This window comes from Malus sylvestris, chromosome 1, assembly GCF_916048215.2.
Source record: "Malus sylvestris chromosome 1, drMalSylv7.2, whole genome shotgun sequence".
NCBI classification, from domain to species: Eukaryota; Viridiplantae; Streptophyta; class Magnoliopsida; order Rosales; family Rosaceae; genus Malus; species Malus sylvestris.
Window position 1 is genome coordinate 8,429,620 of NC_062260.1, and position 17,033 is coordinate 8,446,652.

General features: G+C 36.8%; 1 long non-coding RNA gene and 1 pseudogene across 1 annotated transcript; both read right to left on the reverse strand.

Moving 5' to 3' along the window:
• Positions 1–11,183: 11,183 nt before the first annotated feature.
• On the reverse strand, positions 11,184–14,127 carry LOC126633632 (uncharacterized). The gene is made up of 2 exons (XR_007627118.1): positions 14,012–14,127; positions 11,184–11,445 (listed from the first exon to the last, which is right to left on the reverse strand). It is a non-coding gene; the product is annotated as an uncharacterized LOC126633632 (long non-coding RNA).
• Positions 14,128–14,209: 82 nt separating this feature from the next.
• On the reverse strand, positions 14,210–16,847 carry LOC126607445 (uncharacterized; annotated as a pseudogene).
• Between the last annotated feature and the right edge of the window lie 186 nt (positions 16,848–17,033).

Here is a 17,033-nt window from a genome sequence, read left to right on the forward strand (position 1 = left end):
TTAACAAAACAGATTATAGCGAAAAGAAAAAAAAAAGTTCCTATGCAAACAAATTTAAGCAGTTTAAGATAGTCTCCTAAGTACAAAATTATAGTTGAATAAAGAAAATCCCGATCCAAAGCTCCAACTTTTTAATCTAAAATGAAAATGAAAAGCATCGAACATATAATTCAGTTTTGTTAATAGATTTCCTAAAATAAACACACACACACACACCAAACAAAAAACACTTACCCAGTTGGAAATGATTTTTGCATATATAGGCAAAAGACAGCATGATTCAAATATAATTTTATTAGGGTTGGTAAAAGCACAATCCATCCAACAAGATGTCTATCGTGCAAAGATCCACTGTCAACTATTATACCAACTGTGATTCATCTGTCACACACTTTAGTTCCATCGTACGTACCAAACCCCACCAAACCACATGCTAATTAAATTAATTAACAAAGTAAAACCATCTTTAGTCTTTAATATCCAAAGCCCGAAAAATGTTGCCCTCCTTTTGCGAACCAAATACAAAGAGAATATAACACATTTTCTATCAAAATATTATACAAATATGTACTAACTAAACCAATTTTTGAGAGGATTTAACTAACGCTAGCATCCAATACTTGATTTACCAATCAATTTAGAGGTTGCTCTAAACACCACCTAATCCTATTACCACTTAAGCCAAGACAGTCGAAAAAAACAACAAAGAAAGCCATTGGGTTACCATATTCAAGGGCTGCCATTTGCATTGAAATGGGGGTAGCACCACAGACACATATCCAAACCAGACGCAACCATTCATATTCTCTCAATGCATTGATTTGCCAAATACAAAACACACAGCCCTAAGATCCTGTAGTACAATTTGGATTTTTCTTAAGCATGCATACACTACAAAAGTAATACAGTTATTTGAAAAACGGACTCTGGCTTATCACTTGCAGCTATGTTTCCAATTGCTTCTTGTGTTTGATTACTTTTTCTTCTCTGATGAAACATAAATCACATACATACTCCAAAAACCAAAAAGAAAATGTTGCAAAGGGGAAATTGGAAAATTATACCACCATCAAAACTTGCACGGAAGGCATCCTAAGTCATAACAACGAAAGTAAAGCAAACCCGGAAATAAAAATAAACGAACTAAGAGAAGACAAATTCAACATCTTAACCTATTAATCTATTAGATATCAACTAACGAATAATTGTCAACCAAATGCATGTCAAATGAATAACGTAAGAAATATAGATAGCATTCTCAGTCCTCCAACTCCATCCCCACCATGAGGATGTTATCATTAAGATTTAGGGCTGGTTTGGTATTGTCGTGCTTTGAAAAAAAACTGATTCTGTTGTGCTATGAGAATAAACAGCTATGAAATAAAGCAGCAGAATGTTTGATAAACTTTTTTGTAAAAGTGCTTTTGAAAAAAAAAAAAAAAAACAGTATTATAGTATTTGGTAAACTTTTATGTAAAACTAAAGATAAAGATGCCAACTCATGACAATTCATATAGTTTAGGTAGCCAATTATTTTTGTTACACCTGTATAGTTTTGGTAAGGCTGTTATATTTGTTACAGTTTGTTAGAGGAAGTTTTGTACATGGCTTTGACTATATATATACCCCGAATGCAAGTGTAATTATCAAGTCAGTAAATGAGAAGAGGATTATTCAGTAAAATCATTCTTCTGTTTCTTTTGGTTTCTTCATGGTATCCATCGCCACCGCCTCATGGCACTCTTCGATCCTAGTCTCTTCCACCGTGCTTTCTTCTCCAATCTCTCATTTGATCTCTGATTTGTAAGAAATTCACCGTGTTGTTCTCCGATCTTCAATTTTGTCTTCTTAATCTTGATCTCTGATAGCGTCACCGACTGAATCATCTTCTCTGATTCCGACTCCAAATCCCACTTCTTCCTCTTCAAACCCTAATTCATCCCAATCCTACACTTCTCTTACGATTCAAAACATCGGTAGCATGGTGCCGATCAAGCTCAAGCGTTCGAATTATTTGCCATGGTGTGCTCTTTTTGCCCCTATTCTTCGTCACTACAAGCTTCTTGGACTCATTGATGGAATTGAGCCTTGTCCGTCGCCATTTTTACCAAATCGATCAATCAATCCTGCCTTCGAGAGTTGGCATGAGAAAGATCAGAATCTTCTCATCTGGTTCAATTCAACACTCTCTAAGGAAGTCATTCCATTTACTGTTAGTGTTTCTTCATCCAGAGATATGTGGCTTAAACTTGAGCAGCGTTTTGGTGGTGTTTCTAATGCTCACATTCATCAGCTTCGTTCTCGTCTTCAGTGTATTCAGAAAGGTTCTCAATCAATGGCTGATTATCTGCAACAGATCAAGGAAATTTCTGATTCCCTCACTGCGGCTGGAGATTCGATTTCTGACCGTGATCTTATTGCTGCTACACTGGTTGTTCTTCCTGATGAGTTTGAATCATTCATTGATTCTATCATGCTTCGTCTCTCTTCAACATCTCTTAATGAATTACATGGCTGTTACTCACAAATGAGCTTTCCATGAATCGAAGAAAGAAGATTGTCTCCTCTGCAACCACTAAACCATTTCATGCTCTCTCTGTTCAAGCTTCACCACCTCTTCTTCCTACACCACATCAGGCATTTGCTGCTCAACATACACCACTTCACAACTCTCTTCGATATAATTCCAATTGTGGCAGGAACAATCGATTTTCCAACAATCGGGGCAATAAAGGCAATAATCAAGGCAACTACAATTTTGGTCACAATTATGGTTCCAATCGTGGTCATAATTACAACTCCCATGGTTCCTTTTCCTCTGGTCTTCGTACTCATTGCCAGATCTGTGGAAATACAAGTCATGAAGCCATAGCCTGCTTTGATCGCATGAATCCAGATATTTCTGGTAAAATCCCTCCAGCAAAGCTTGCTGTAATGTGTGTGCATTATACATCAAAGCCCTCTCATCCCTCCTGGCTCATTGACTCTGGCGCAACTTCTCACATCACCAATGACATCTCCAATATCTCTTCTCCATCTCCTTACACCGGTGAAGATAAAGTCTATATTGGTGATGGTAAAGGTCTGTCCGTCAATCATATTGGTTCCTCTTTGTTACATACTCCTAGTACTTCTTTTAAATTGAACAACGTACTTCATGTTCCTCAAATGAAGCACAACTTGTTATCAGCTTTTCAATTTTTCAAAGACAATTCATGTTCATTGACACTTGATTCTGATGGATCCCTTGTAAAGGATTCTACAGGGAATATGTTTTTGCGAGGACCAGTTAGAGATGGCTCCTATCCTTTGCAAAGCTCTACTTCAAATGGTACCTCTTCTTCAATTTCTTCATATGCATTTGTCAGTATTAAAGCTCTAGTGAAGATTTGGCATAGTAGATTGGGTCATCCCTCCTCTAATGTCTTTCGGAAAGTAATTTCTGGTAATAAGCTTGCATTGCAAGGTAAACCCTCAGTTGACTTCTTCTGTTCGGATTGTGCTATATCTAAAAACCATAAACTGCCCTTTCACTCTACTGGTTCATCTACTTCCCATAGTCTTTCTTTACTTCATTGTGATGTATGGGGACCTGCCTCTGTGACTTCTGTGAGTGGTTTTCAGTATTATCTGTTGTTAGTAGATGATTACACAAGATATAGCTGGTTCTTTCCTTTGTGAAGAAAATCTGAGGTGCGTTCTACCTTTGTAATGTTCAAGAACTATGTGGAAAAATATGTTGGTAATCAAATAAAGGCTATACGTTCTGACTCAGGGGGTGAATTTACTAGTGCTTCTTTTCAGTCTTATCTTAATTTGCATGGCATTTCTCATCAGTTCAGTTGCCCACATACGCCTGAACAGAATGGATGTGTAGAACGCAAGCATAGGCATCTTGTATAAACGGCCAGAACATTGTTAGTAGCTTATAATGTTCCTAAATTCTATTGGGTTGAAGCTATATCCACTGCTACTTACTTGATTAACAAGTTGCCCATTTCTGGTCTTACAAAACTCCATGGGAGTTATTATTACATACATTACCAGATTATACTCAGCTAAAGGTTTTTGGGTGTAGTTGTTACCCATGGTTAAAACCTTATGTTCCCTCTAAACTTGATGGCAAAAGCAAGCAGTGTGTTTTCCTTGGGTATAGTTTACAACATAAGGGTTATATGTGTTTAGACATGGCCACTGATAGAGTCTACATCTCTCGACATGTCTTATTTGATGAGAAGTCTTTTCCCTTTATTGCCAAGTCAGCTTCAACTTTTGCTTCTACCCTTACTATTTCTCCTATTTTTGACCTGCAATTTCCCATTTCCAACTCACAATCTGTCTTACCAAGTGCTCACTTCATCAATCCTACTTTCAATGCTCCTACCTCAAGTGAAGTTGTATCATCAATCAATTTCAGCCCTCCCTTATCTTCTCCATCTTTACCAATTCAAAACATTCATCATATGGTTACTAGATCAAAGAATGGCATTTTTAAGCCTAAAGCTTACATTGCTACCAATCACCCTTTAACATCATCTCTTGATTTTGTACCAACAACCTATAATCAGGCCTCTAAATTTGTTGAGTAGAGATACGCCATGCAGGCTGAATTCAATGCCCTCCAATCAACTGGAACATGGATTTTGGTTCCTTCTTCTTCATCCTAGAATATTGTCGGTTGTAAATGGGTATTTAGGATCAAGAAGAAGTCTGATGGAACCATTGACAGGTATAATGCCAACTTGTTGCCAAGGATTTTCATCAAAAATAGGGTCTCGACTATCAAGAAACTTTTAGTCATGTGGCAAAGCCTGTTACTATCAAAATTTTATTAACCTTTGATGTGCAATTCAATTGGTTTTTGCATCAACTTGATATTAGTAATGTCTTCCTTCATGGTGATTTAAAAAAAGAAGTATTCATGCATCAACCACCTGGTTTCAGTGATCCAAACTTTCCAAATCATGTGTGTCAACTCAAAAAGTCCTTGTATGGACTCAAACAGGCTCCAAGGGCATGGTTTGATAAATTGTTTCAAGCTCTCAATTCTCTTGGTTTCACTCAATCCTCATCTGATGCCTCTCTCTTTGTTCTCAAGGATCCAGTTCTTGTTATTGTTCTTGTATATGTGGATGACATATTGGTCGGTGGTCCAAATTCATCAGTGTGTAATCTTTTCATCAAGAAACTAAGCTCTTTGTTCCCTGTAAAGAACTTAGGTCCCTTACATTATTTCTTGGATCTTGAAGTTCACCGAACCAAAGAGGGACTATTCCTACATCAGGGCAAATATCTGATGGATTTACAAAAGATAAAAATGGAAGGTGCTAAGCCTTGTTCTACACCTCTTGGCACTACCAAATTGGATCACAGTGGTACACCTTTGCAAAATCCAATAGAATATCGATCCATTGTGGGAGGTCTACAGTATTTCATTTAGACTCTGCCTAATATCTCATTTGCAGTTAATCAAGTATGCCAATTCATGCATACTCCTACTGAATTACATCTGCAAGCAGCCAAGAGAATACTCAGATTTCTCAAAGGAACATCTTCACATGGTATATGGTTTCATAAAAGTCCTCTCACTCAGCCTACTTTGATGCAGACTAGGCTGGCTGCACTTTTGATAGGAGATCCACGAGTGGATTTTATGTGTTTCTTGGTTCCAACTTAGTCAGCTGGAGTGCTAAAAAGCAGCCTACATTAGCTCGTTCTTCTACTGAGGCTGAATATCGATCCCTGTCTCAAACTGCCGCTGAAATTACATGGATCTGTAAAGTTTTCAAAGATTTTGGATTCTCTTTCTCTGTTAAACCTATCATTTGGTGTGATAACATTTTTGCCATCTCTCTTGCATTAAACCCTGTTTTTCATGCGAGAACCAAACATGTGGAAATTGATTACCACTATATAAGGGAACTGGTTCTTGCAAATCTGGTTAGCATTCAGTATGTTTGCAACCAAGACCAAATAGCTGATATTCACACTAAATCTTTGTCAAAGAATCAGTTTCTCTTTCTTCAATCCAAGATTTCTCTTGGAAATCCAAGTCTTTCCAAGCTCAGCTTGAGGGGGTGTAAAGATAAAGATGCCAACTCATGACAGTTCATATAGTTTAGGTAGCCAATTATTTTTGTTACACCTGTATAGTTTTGGTTAGGATGTTATATTTGTTACAATTTGTTAGAGGAAGTTTTGTACATGGCCTTGACTATATATATACCCCGAATGCAAGTGTAATTATCAAGTCATTAAATGAGAAGAGGATTATTCAGTAAAATCATTCTTCTGTTTCTTTTGGTTTCTTCAAAAACAGTTGTGACTGTGTGAAATGACCAAAAAATGTATAATACTAGATGTGTCATTAATTTAATTTTCTTAAGTCTTCCCCCTTTATTTTCTCCATTTGCATCAAGAAGTCTCTCCCACTACCCCATTACTGAACCAGACTTTCCAAAAACCAAAAACATCTCTCTAGAAGTCTCCCCCACAACCCTAATTTTCTCTGTTTTTATTTTATTTTTTGCTCCGTCTTCTTCTTTTTTATTTTCTGCTCCGTTCCTCAATCTCTCTCACCTGTCATCTGATTTGCAGTACATACATGGTCTATCTACTCGAGGAGTTCATTATATATATCGGGCAAGGCCAATGCTCCAGGATGCTACTTTCTTTCTTCTTCCAAGACTAATCATTTTTTCTTTTTGAAACTATATAGTGTGAATTTGATCATATGAAGTAGTTTCCTGTATTTAATTTTGGGTATTTGGAATAATTAAGTTTTGGTGTCCGTCTGGGCAATATGGGCTCTCTTAATTTGCAGACATACGAAGATCATTCGCTTGTAAGTGGTGCAATCTAGGAAATCTGGGGAAATCTACGATGCCAAAATCGAATCTGGTCCTCGTCGGAAAAGATGGCGTTATTTCTCGACGCGATTTTGTCGGCATGGGAGTGAGAAAGGGCAGAAAAGAGATGAGGGGAAGGATAGAGGCAGAAACAACGTCCTAGGGTATGGAATCTAAGGTCAATAACGGTGATTGTTGAAGCTGGGAGTGAACGGCGTTGTGGCGAGATCGACGAGGATGACCTCCCAATTGAAGTCGACGACGTTTTCCAGTTGGTATTATGTGTAATTATTTAATTGTTTAAGGTCATTTTGGGTGTTTGAAAGTTTCATTAAAGGGCTCAGTGCCTCTTGCAAATTAGGTTTACGGAGAAGTTAAGCAAAAAAAGCCGGTTTTTCAAAGCTAGCTTTTGCTACTTTGAACTTTCAGCATTTTTCACCCAAAACTGTGAAGAAAAAAAAGCGGGTGAAAAAAAAAAGCTGAAGTTGAATGTTTACCAAACACAAAAAAGCTCCCAGTTTTTTTTTATACCCGTTTTTTTAAAAAGCACCTAGGTACCAAACCAGTACTTACATAGGCAGTTGAAGTTAGGCAATGAAAGCTTGTACAACTTCAGTTCACCCACTACAAACCCATTTCAAAATTCACACCCAATGCAAAAAAGAATCACTCCTATGAAGTCTAAGCACCATTTTTTTATCTACCACCACAGGTAATTCATACCAAATAAATACTTTATTGCTTAAGATGATAGTAATTTTAAATGCAAGAAAGCAACCATAGAATAAGCATACAGAATTTGATTTCTTTCCACTAAAATTGTACTGAATCAAGCAGGTGAAACAAACTTCAGTTTGTTCGAGCAAAATTCAAAACCTAAAACCAGATATTAGAAAAGCTTATTAAAATCTCAACCAACAACCTTTAGCTCCTATTTAAACATTGTGGAATCAGTTTTTACAATGAAACCCAACACAAGAGATATTTTTTTACTCAAATGGGTGACATTACATCTAACTGAAGAAACTAAAACAAAAGTGTAGCAAATTATATACCTAAAAATGTCAATCAACCAAGGCCATAATTAAAATGCTTCACTTTAAGCAGATAATAGTGAAAGGGTCAGGATAAGCCTACTACTATCAATTGCAGATTCGAGTGGATGAAGCTCTCTATTTCTAAAAAAACGTTCATATGGTTCACCTGCAAGGATCATCACACAGCCAAAAATTAGAGACAATAAGACTTTGCATTCAAACATAGTAAACATATTTGTACCAAGGAATACATAAGGAACCAAGAAATGGAAGAAAAAAAATCTACCAACAAAGGGATGAGAAGCAGACAGCAGGATATTATGAAGAAGCATCAAAATGAGCACAGTGAAACAACAAAATTCGAATGATGGTTTTAACAAAGCAAATGGCAAACAAAACAATAAACTATGAATTTAAAACAGTGCATTACCTGATGAATCAGAGGAAAAAAAACTGAAAACCTATACCCTCCCATACATCCCTCTATCATTCTCTCTTCACCGACCCTATGTACTAACCCATTAATTAACCCCAAGAAATGCACACAGCCATGCTTTCTCCTCTCTCTCTCTCTCTCTCTCTAAAATCGGAGAAAATAGCATAGGCCCTAACCTACCTAAATCTCTCTCTCACTCGCTCCAAACTCGTAGCTCCCATCTCTCTCCAATCTGTCAGTCCCTCTGTCCCCCTCCTCTCCTCCCCCTAACAACCCTCTGACCGATGCATCAACCACAGGGCACCCACCCGCATGTCTGCCCCGAAATCTCGGCGAACATCACCCTCTCAACCCTTCTGTCACCCTTCCCTTTCTCTCCTCAAGTCAAAGCCCAGATCCAGCCCAAAGAGTGAAAACCCGTTCTGAAGCCCAGTGGCAATCTTGTAAATGAAGCGATATTTGGGCTGAAATCAGGTCGGTGGCAAACTCGTAAATAAAGTGAAATTGAGGCAAAATTGCACAATGTCATCCTCCCCCTACTTTAGACTAAAGCAATACAATTTTTCTTCAATAATCCAAACTACTCAATAGTACGAGAAATGAATGATCATTAAAACCGAATTAGTAGTCGGATTCCTAAAAGGTCAAAGACAAACGCTAATTTATGATTTTCAGAAGAAAAAAAAAATTAAAAGAATGATTAGACAATTGACTTGGCAATATCTTGATAGGGATAAATGGTGCTACAGGTTTTACTAAGTACAGATTAAACATAGTATAAATGGAACAGACTTGTTCTCTAGATGGTGGTCATTTGTACGAGTAGCATAAATGGAACAGACTTGTTCTCTAAATGGAAAAGACTCATCGTTCGAACTTAATCAAAAGGTAAATGGTCATTTGTACGAGTGTTGGCAGTTTTAGATTAGAGGGGTTTTGGACTGTTAAAATGGGCTTGAGGTTTCAATTTTCTCACATTACTCTAAAGTTTTGTAATTGTACCAAGTTACACGTCTTGTGTATTTGAACATCTAATTCTCTATTAAATTGATAAGTTTTGTAGTCAATTTGGTACAAGGGTGACCTACGTGTCAACCCAATTACGAGTTCCATGCTCACTATGTCATCTATTTAATAAAGATTCAAATAATTTGTTAGACAAAAGACATAAATTGATACAATTTTAAAACATCAGGGTCGAATGTGAAAAAGATATAACACAATGGCCAAATTTGAAAATCACTCCCAACCTAAAGTAGGGGTGCAACTCAAGCAGGTTGGGCAGGTTGAAAGGTCAACTCAATCCTAACTTAACTTTTACAATTCGGGCTCGGTTTCGGGTTGGGTTTCATTCAGGTTCATTTGGGCTCAGGTTTAATTGGGTTAGGGTTTACTTGGGTTGGGTTTGGGCTGCCCAACTTTTTCAAGTTTAATTTTATAACAACTTAGTTTCCAAGAATTCCTAAAAAAATTAAGCCAAGTAGCATCAAAGCTAGCTAACTTTAACTTCATACATCCATTTACTATAAAGCTTGCTTTAGGATTTAGAGACTACAAATATGGGCTGACTTATCAAAGTCTCTTATTTCCTAAAAGCTTAAGTAATTATAAAGGGTAATTTATTAAAAAATATATTAGAAAGCGCATTGGTTTTTGGACTTGGCTCACTTGGGGTATAGTATGAGTATTAATTGAATATGGGTTACAATCCATTTAGATTGGGTTTGGTTAGTCGGGTTGGGTTGGGTTGGGTTGGGGAGGAATGGGCAAATGATCAACCCAACTCAACACAATCAATGAACGAGTTGAAATAGGGTTGGGTTCGGGTATGTTATAACTAGAAAAAAAAAAAACAAAAAAAAAAAAAAAAACCCACTTGTTCAGGTTTAAAGTCATGTTGGGTATGGACGGGTTCAGATTGGCCCAACCCAAATTGCACCCCTAACCTAAAGGGTGTAAATGTAGTTAACTCTTTTTTTTCTCCAAATAGTTATTCAAGGGACGTCTTGCCTTTTTAAAATACACCACTTTTGTTCCTAATAGTCATGTTTGGATTTTGTATGGCTTTTGATATATACAAAATTTATTCCAAATTAGAAATCATTTAGTCATTTGATTATTAAAGTGAAAACTTAATTGTTTTTTCGGCAACACTGCCAATTTTATTTTCTTTGTCATAATTAGATAATGAAACATTTTCCGATTTAGATGAAATTTTATAAAGATAACCTATGAATGAAGATTTAAAATATGTACTGTTCATATCATGAAGAAAAAAAAGAATGTGAAGTGTGGCCAATGTGTGGTCAACATCATATCAAATTACTAACTGATTAAAGCTTCAACGCTCCTCTATATACACACAAGTGATATTCTAAACTAAATGAATCTCAACTATGTGAAAGTAGATTTAGACTTAGATGCAAAAGAAGACTCACACCGCCCTAGCCAACTTGGCCGGACATAGATCTTATAGATATTAATAGGGAACTTTAACGAAAAACTCCTATTACTGTGCACTTTAACGAAAAACCACATTAATAACCTAGATTGTGAGTGTCTGGTTTCTACTCCAAGTTGTTTATTGGAAATAGAATAATTTTTTACAACCAAAAATTCAAATGGTTGTTTCTTTTCAAAAACCAGAGTAGGTTAGAACGTATTTTTTTCAGCTTTGAACACCAAACAAAGATGAGAGAAGCCTCCAATTCCACTAGACGACTTTTTTCTTTTTTCTTTTTCTAAAGGATAGATTTGTTAGATTAGTGAGCCGATGGATTTAAATCCACACCGTAATGTAAGAGCAACACTCCTATTCATCACTCAAAAGGCCTCTTGCGCAATAGAGAATAGACGACTTGATAAGGAAAGAAGCATTGCCTATTAATAATATCTTATGAAGAGTCAAGGAGATTATCCAAACTAAAAATATTGCAATAAGACACCGTAAAGTATCAATATTTACATTATGAACAAGGTTACTTCAACACTAGTGCATGAGACGCAGCAACAGCCGAGCAGCAAAGTAAGCGTCGCGAATCAGATGGCATCGTGAAAGAAACCGTCTGCATTCTGCCTAACTCTCAATGTTAGATATATCAAGATCATTGTCCCCAAACTTGACCTGCAAAACAGAGATTGCTGATCGTCATTGATAAGAACGGACAAGAAAAGTGAAACCAGATTCCTATATGTTAAGACCAAATACTTACGCACATCAATACTTGTACAGGTCATTTCAAACTTTCAACAGCGCATCAGCACCAGTAAAGATTGAGGACACCTTTTTTTAGGGAAAAATACACAACTTTTTGCAAATTTTCAATCAAAATAGAACTCATTTCACTACAGAGATGCAAAACAGACCGAAAAAAGAAACTCGCTACCTAAGTTCCAATCAACAGAGCACACATTGGTGTAGAGCAGTAGAATAACCACAAAGATAAAAAAAGATTAAACACTACAAGTCACACCGACATGATTCAAAACAAACTTCATAATACACGAATAGAAAGTATAATACGATTATACAAAATAGTATCGATAGATTAATATACTTAGATTTGCAATTTTGCATGTAGTCCTTTGAAGCCTACACCATTACTATCTGCAGTTCCCCATTCTATTTCAGATCCAATATCCTGATTTTTCCTCTGTTTTTCTTCTCTGACAAAGGATGCCAGCCCAGAACAAAGCTGTATACAAAAGAATAGGACCAAAAGAAAAATAGAACCTAACCGATGAAAGAATTAAGTTGCAGGTGTCTTCCTAGTCCATTCAACCAGGTTGCAAGTTGAACTTCACGTCCATTAAAGAACTCCCTGCATCATCAATAGCTCTGCTATTCCACCCAAACCGTAAGCACTAAAACATGCAAAGAGGGATAACTTTTCACTAGCTTTTAGACCCACCTCTTCGTGCAAATAGCAGGCCATTCAGAATATGAAGGTCCATAACTCCTGGCTATGGAACAGTAGGCAAGAGAAGGGCCACAGATTCTGTTGGTGCCTTACTTAGAAAGCACCAATTAGCAACACACCACATATTTTTTATATCTATAATTTTCTATATCCACTACAAAATATGACCTCCCTGATTGAACTGGCTGTGCGCGGACTAGAAACCATGTATTTTCCTAGCACTTTACACACTATGACTGATACTCACTACCCATATCTCTCGTGTTCATCTTAAAAACTAGAATGGTGTTTTCAAATTTGTCTACAAATCCAGCCACATATTACATCTCATCTATTTCATAATTGTTTGAACTCTGAAGCTCAATATCAAAAGCAAACACACTAGACCAAGAAGGATGAGTAAAACAACAATGTGTGACTCTTTCATCCCAGTATTGGCCAAGAATCTTCACTATCCCTTAACTCTTTCACTCAGAAAACATTATCTTCCTCTGTTTGAAGCAATTTTCCCCTGCTTGCTGAATTATAAATGGTGAAGGTTCGACATTACATTTTTTGTAGTCAGCATCCTGTTTCTGGAGCTAAGCTTTTCCATAGTAGGCGACCATGCAGCCTCTTTCTTCTTTCTAGGGACCAACCTTGGTAGAAGAACTAGGGAGACACTGCAGTTTACGCCCTTGATTGGTTATGCATATTCCCCAACTGAAGGATATGAGGTTTTGATTGCATATGTAGATAGTGATATTATTCTGTTGCATCCATTTCTATTGGAAGGTTAGATAGTGCAAACATTCTGTCGGATTTTATTTCCAAAAATCAAAGGAGAATTAAAAGATCAAAAAAGTTGTGGTTGTTAGATGGATGTCTAGATATGAAAGGGGCAATCTAGTCATGCAAAATAGCACAGATTGAACTGTAGCTTACCCATCACACCTACCAGAATTTAATCTAAAAAAGAGGTGCGCCAAGAAGTACAATCTAATTTGCTGCAAAAAAAAATTCATGCACTAACAAAATGATTGAATCATACCTTGGATATTTTTTTATTTTTTATGTAAATCATACCTTGGATTGATGGAGTTTAAAAGGGGTTAATTCCAAAGAAACTCTAAATCATTGAATCAATAATAACTTTATGATTTTACTTCTCATTCAATAATATTACACTCAAATATATATAATGGTACACATCTAAAGAAGAAAGGTTAGAAGGAAGACCTGAGGTCCTACTTTGGCCTCTTATAACATTGAGCATGAAATGGAATCTGAGCACTCAACGATCTATGTTAATGCAAAATAATTGAAAGCTTGGATATTCAGATTAATCAAACCCTAAGACAAAATGCCTCTCCATCCTACTATTAGGAGCAGCCTCTCCATAAATGGGGGTAAGGCTAGCCGACATTCATCTCTCCCAGACCCTGCGTAAAGCGGGAGCCTTGTGCACTGGGTACGACCTACGACGAGTCAAGTACTAATTTAAAACTAGTGCTGCTAGAGAAATTGATTGTATCGATGCAAAATGCATCTTATGCAGGAGACCCTAGAAGATATGTCCAATATATGTGTCCCTTCCATTAAAATAGATGTGCAATATTCAACCCACCACATCCAATTAGAAAACATCGTTAAGACTCTATAAGGGCTTTCTCACCAGCAGGATATCCTAGCCTTTTTACTTGCAACGATGTATGGAAAAATAATGACTCACCGATTAATCATTTAGAAAATAAACAGTACAAATTTGAAGGTATAGAAATTTTTACATACCTCTTGAAGTGCCATGGTTGAATAGAAGCCGCAAAAGTTTCCCACCAACTTTTAGGCTTGCCTGTCTCCGAAACACTCTCTGACAGTGTTATGCCAATGACATTAAATATACAAGGGTAAACAGAAAATGTCAAAATCAATAGCAATCAATGTATAGTAGTATGATATTTTTCGACCACCCCGAGTTTCAAGTTTATTCTAGACAATATCAAGGATATAGCATAAGCGATTGTAACTTACAGCTAGTAAGCCCTCGCGTTTTAAACTTTCAACAGCTTCCTCTTTCGACTCTGGTGCTTGAATATATCCCTTCTCCAGATCTATCTCAATGATGCATGGGGATGAGAATCTGCCCTATTTGCTTGTAAATCATTGCAGTTCTGGCAACTCAGCTGAGCATCCGTGCACATCTGACCTTTAGATGAACTAGAAACTTCTGAAAAGTTCAAAAATCCGACCACTGAAGCGCATGGTAGACGGTTGCTTTCTGTGGCTAACATTGAAATGCTATAGACATCTGTGGCCTTCACAAACAGAAAACTTCAAAATTTAGATGGTTTGGATCATTGGATCACATTGCAGGATGGACCCAATAATGCTCTCCCTTATACTTAGAAAACAGAACCCCTCTTAAGAAGGGGACTATGCTTTATTAAATTAGCAATGAAACCAACACAAACCCACAAATAGCATAATACTATTCAGCAAAATTTTAATTGTTAGGAGGACTTACATGTGAGCTATGAAAGGGACATCTTAGCCTTGCTTGAAGTGGAGCCTTCTCTAACAGAATAGGAAGAATATCTGAAACAAAATGCCAGAAATGTTGAAGAATTTAACAGAGCGTACATAGCCATTGAATCGAACTAATTGCTACAGCTGTCTTTTTTCCTTAGTTCGGAGAGACGGAGAGAGAGACCTAGAGAGCAATGCTGGTCGACCTCATCAATAGTTTGCTTTAGCAACTTAAAACTTGAATAGCTAGCAGGTAAGCTGCAACCTCCATCCACAGTTCCTTGGATCAATGCCTGCATAAAACTGTACCTCAAATAAAATTTAGCATCCAACGTATGATATTTGGTTGGAATAGATATCATGACTGGAACAAAACCAGTGTCATACAAATGATTTACAGGCCCAAGAGAATTCCCAGAATTCAAAAAAAAAGGAGATAAGTTAGTTCTGTTTTTTCCTGGTTGCCCTCTCCCCTTTTGGTCACCAAAGGGTAAGATACTTGGTATTAGACAACGTTTTTGAGGATTGGGGCTATTCATCCCATAACACTCAAAGTTTCATTCTTGCACTGAACAAGCAAGATGCAACATTCAGCACCTGAATCCATCTTTTGTCTTAAATCATTTCGGCAACGTCAAAGCATCACATATACCTCCAACAATATATCTAATATACGGATAGTTACAACAACAACAACAAAGCCTTTCGAAAGTTGGATAGTTACTGAAGAATAATCTGAAACAAGCTTAATATTAGTAAAGGTGACGTAGACTTGCCATTCGAAAGTTGAACAAGCATATTACAATCACCAGCAAAATAAAATTCGGTTGGAAAGCACTGGGCAACCTTGATGTGCCACATCAGCATGATCATGTGCGGATGTGTACTGTTAGTTGCAATTTAGTTAGGCTCGGTCATTTAAGTCTAAACCTTAACACTGATTCAGTGGTAATTAATCAAGTTCAGTTGAATAAAATTCATTGGGATTTCCGTGTTATCTCAAGACCTCAATTCACAAAAACCCTTTCTTGTTCTCTGATTCTCACCGACTAGCGTAGAAATCTTTGATGTCGGTAAGATTCCATGAATGCAATCACTATCAACACCAAGAATTGTAAAAGAGTGCTCTAATTCTACTAACCTTCCCTTTGATATTCCCTTCATTCCAAAATGATTGTCCTAGTCCACCCACCCACCAACGGTAAAATGAAAATCTCTATCAACCAGCTAGCTGTATGTTAATGTTTTGATCCACAAAAACAAAATAGCTAGGTTCTAAGACCATCCCCAAAGGAAATGTCAAATTATAAGAGTCAAATTACAAATGATTGCGCTACTTAGTACTATGGTCTAGTGGTATTTCTCTTCACTTGCAAGTGAGAGGTTTTAAGTTCGATTTTCGCCAAAGGCAAATTTGAATCACATTATTGCTAGCCCTTTGTGAGACTAAGCCCACCCCCTCCTCCAAGTAGATAATATCGTTTGTTTAAAAAAAATTACAATTGATGGCCGAGGCAGCAATCTGAAGTTTTATGTCAAATTTTGTACTTCTCCAGCCGAAAATGAATTAATTTTTTTTTTGAAATTGATGTCAAATTTGACTCCTAATCACAAAGCCTTCAAATCCAATTAGCAAATAAGACTTCGGTTGGATAGACTTTTGATTTCAAATATGCACACATTCCACCTAGGATTTAACATGGCCTTTGGATATGCGTTATCTATGAAAAACTCAGATTTATCTTCCATACTCCGTATCATTTAATGATGATTTGTGTATCATTTAATGATGGAGTATGGAAGTCAGAGCCAAGAAACTAACCCAGAAAATACTAAACATAAAAATATCCAGATAAGCTACCATTGTAGCCATAAGAAAACCAGCTTTTTAAAATTGTTGGGTGTCTCCAAAATTCTAGGCAGATTGTTAGGTGAAAGATGATTTGTTGTTTCAACTTGGAAATTTAAATTTCTGACAAGTTGAGAGAGTAGAGAAATTAAAAAATGCTACCTAAAACTAAAAAGTAGAGAGAGAGAGAGAGAGAGAAAATGTGATTGGAAATGATACCGTATCGGAATCGGAGGTATTAACAGCCGCCATTGCAGCAAGTTTGTAATTGCAAAGAGATTAGGTCTCCGTCCCACCATTATGAGTCACCCGCTACTGCTTGCTTTTCAAGTTTCAGCAATTTCAAGAATCCATCGTCTTAGAGAGAGAGGGGAGTTAACGTTAAATGGGATGAAGGAGAATGAGGGCTTTGCTTTTTAGCTTTATTCTTTTGTAAAT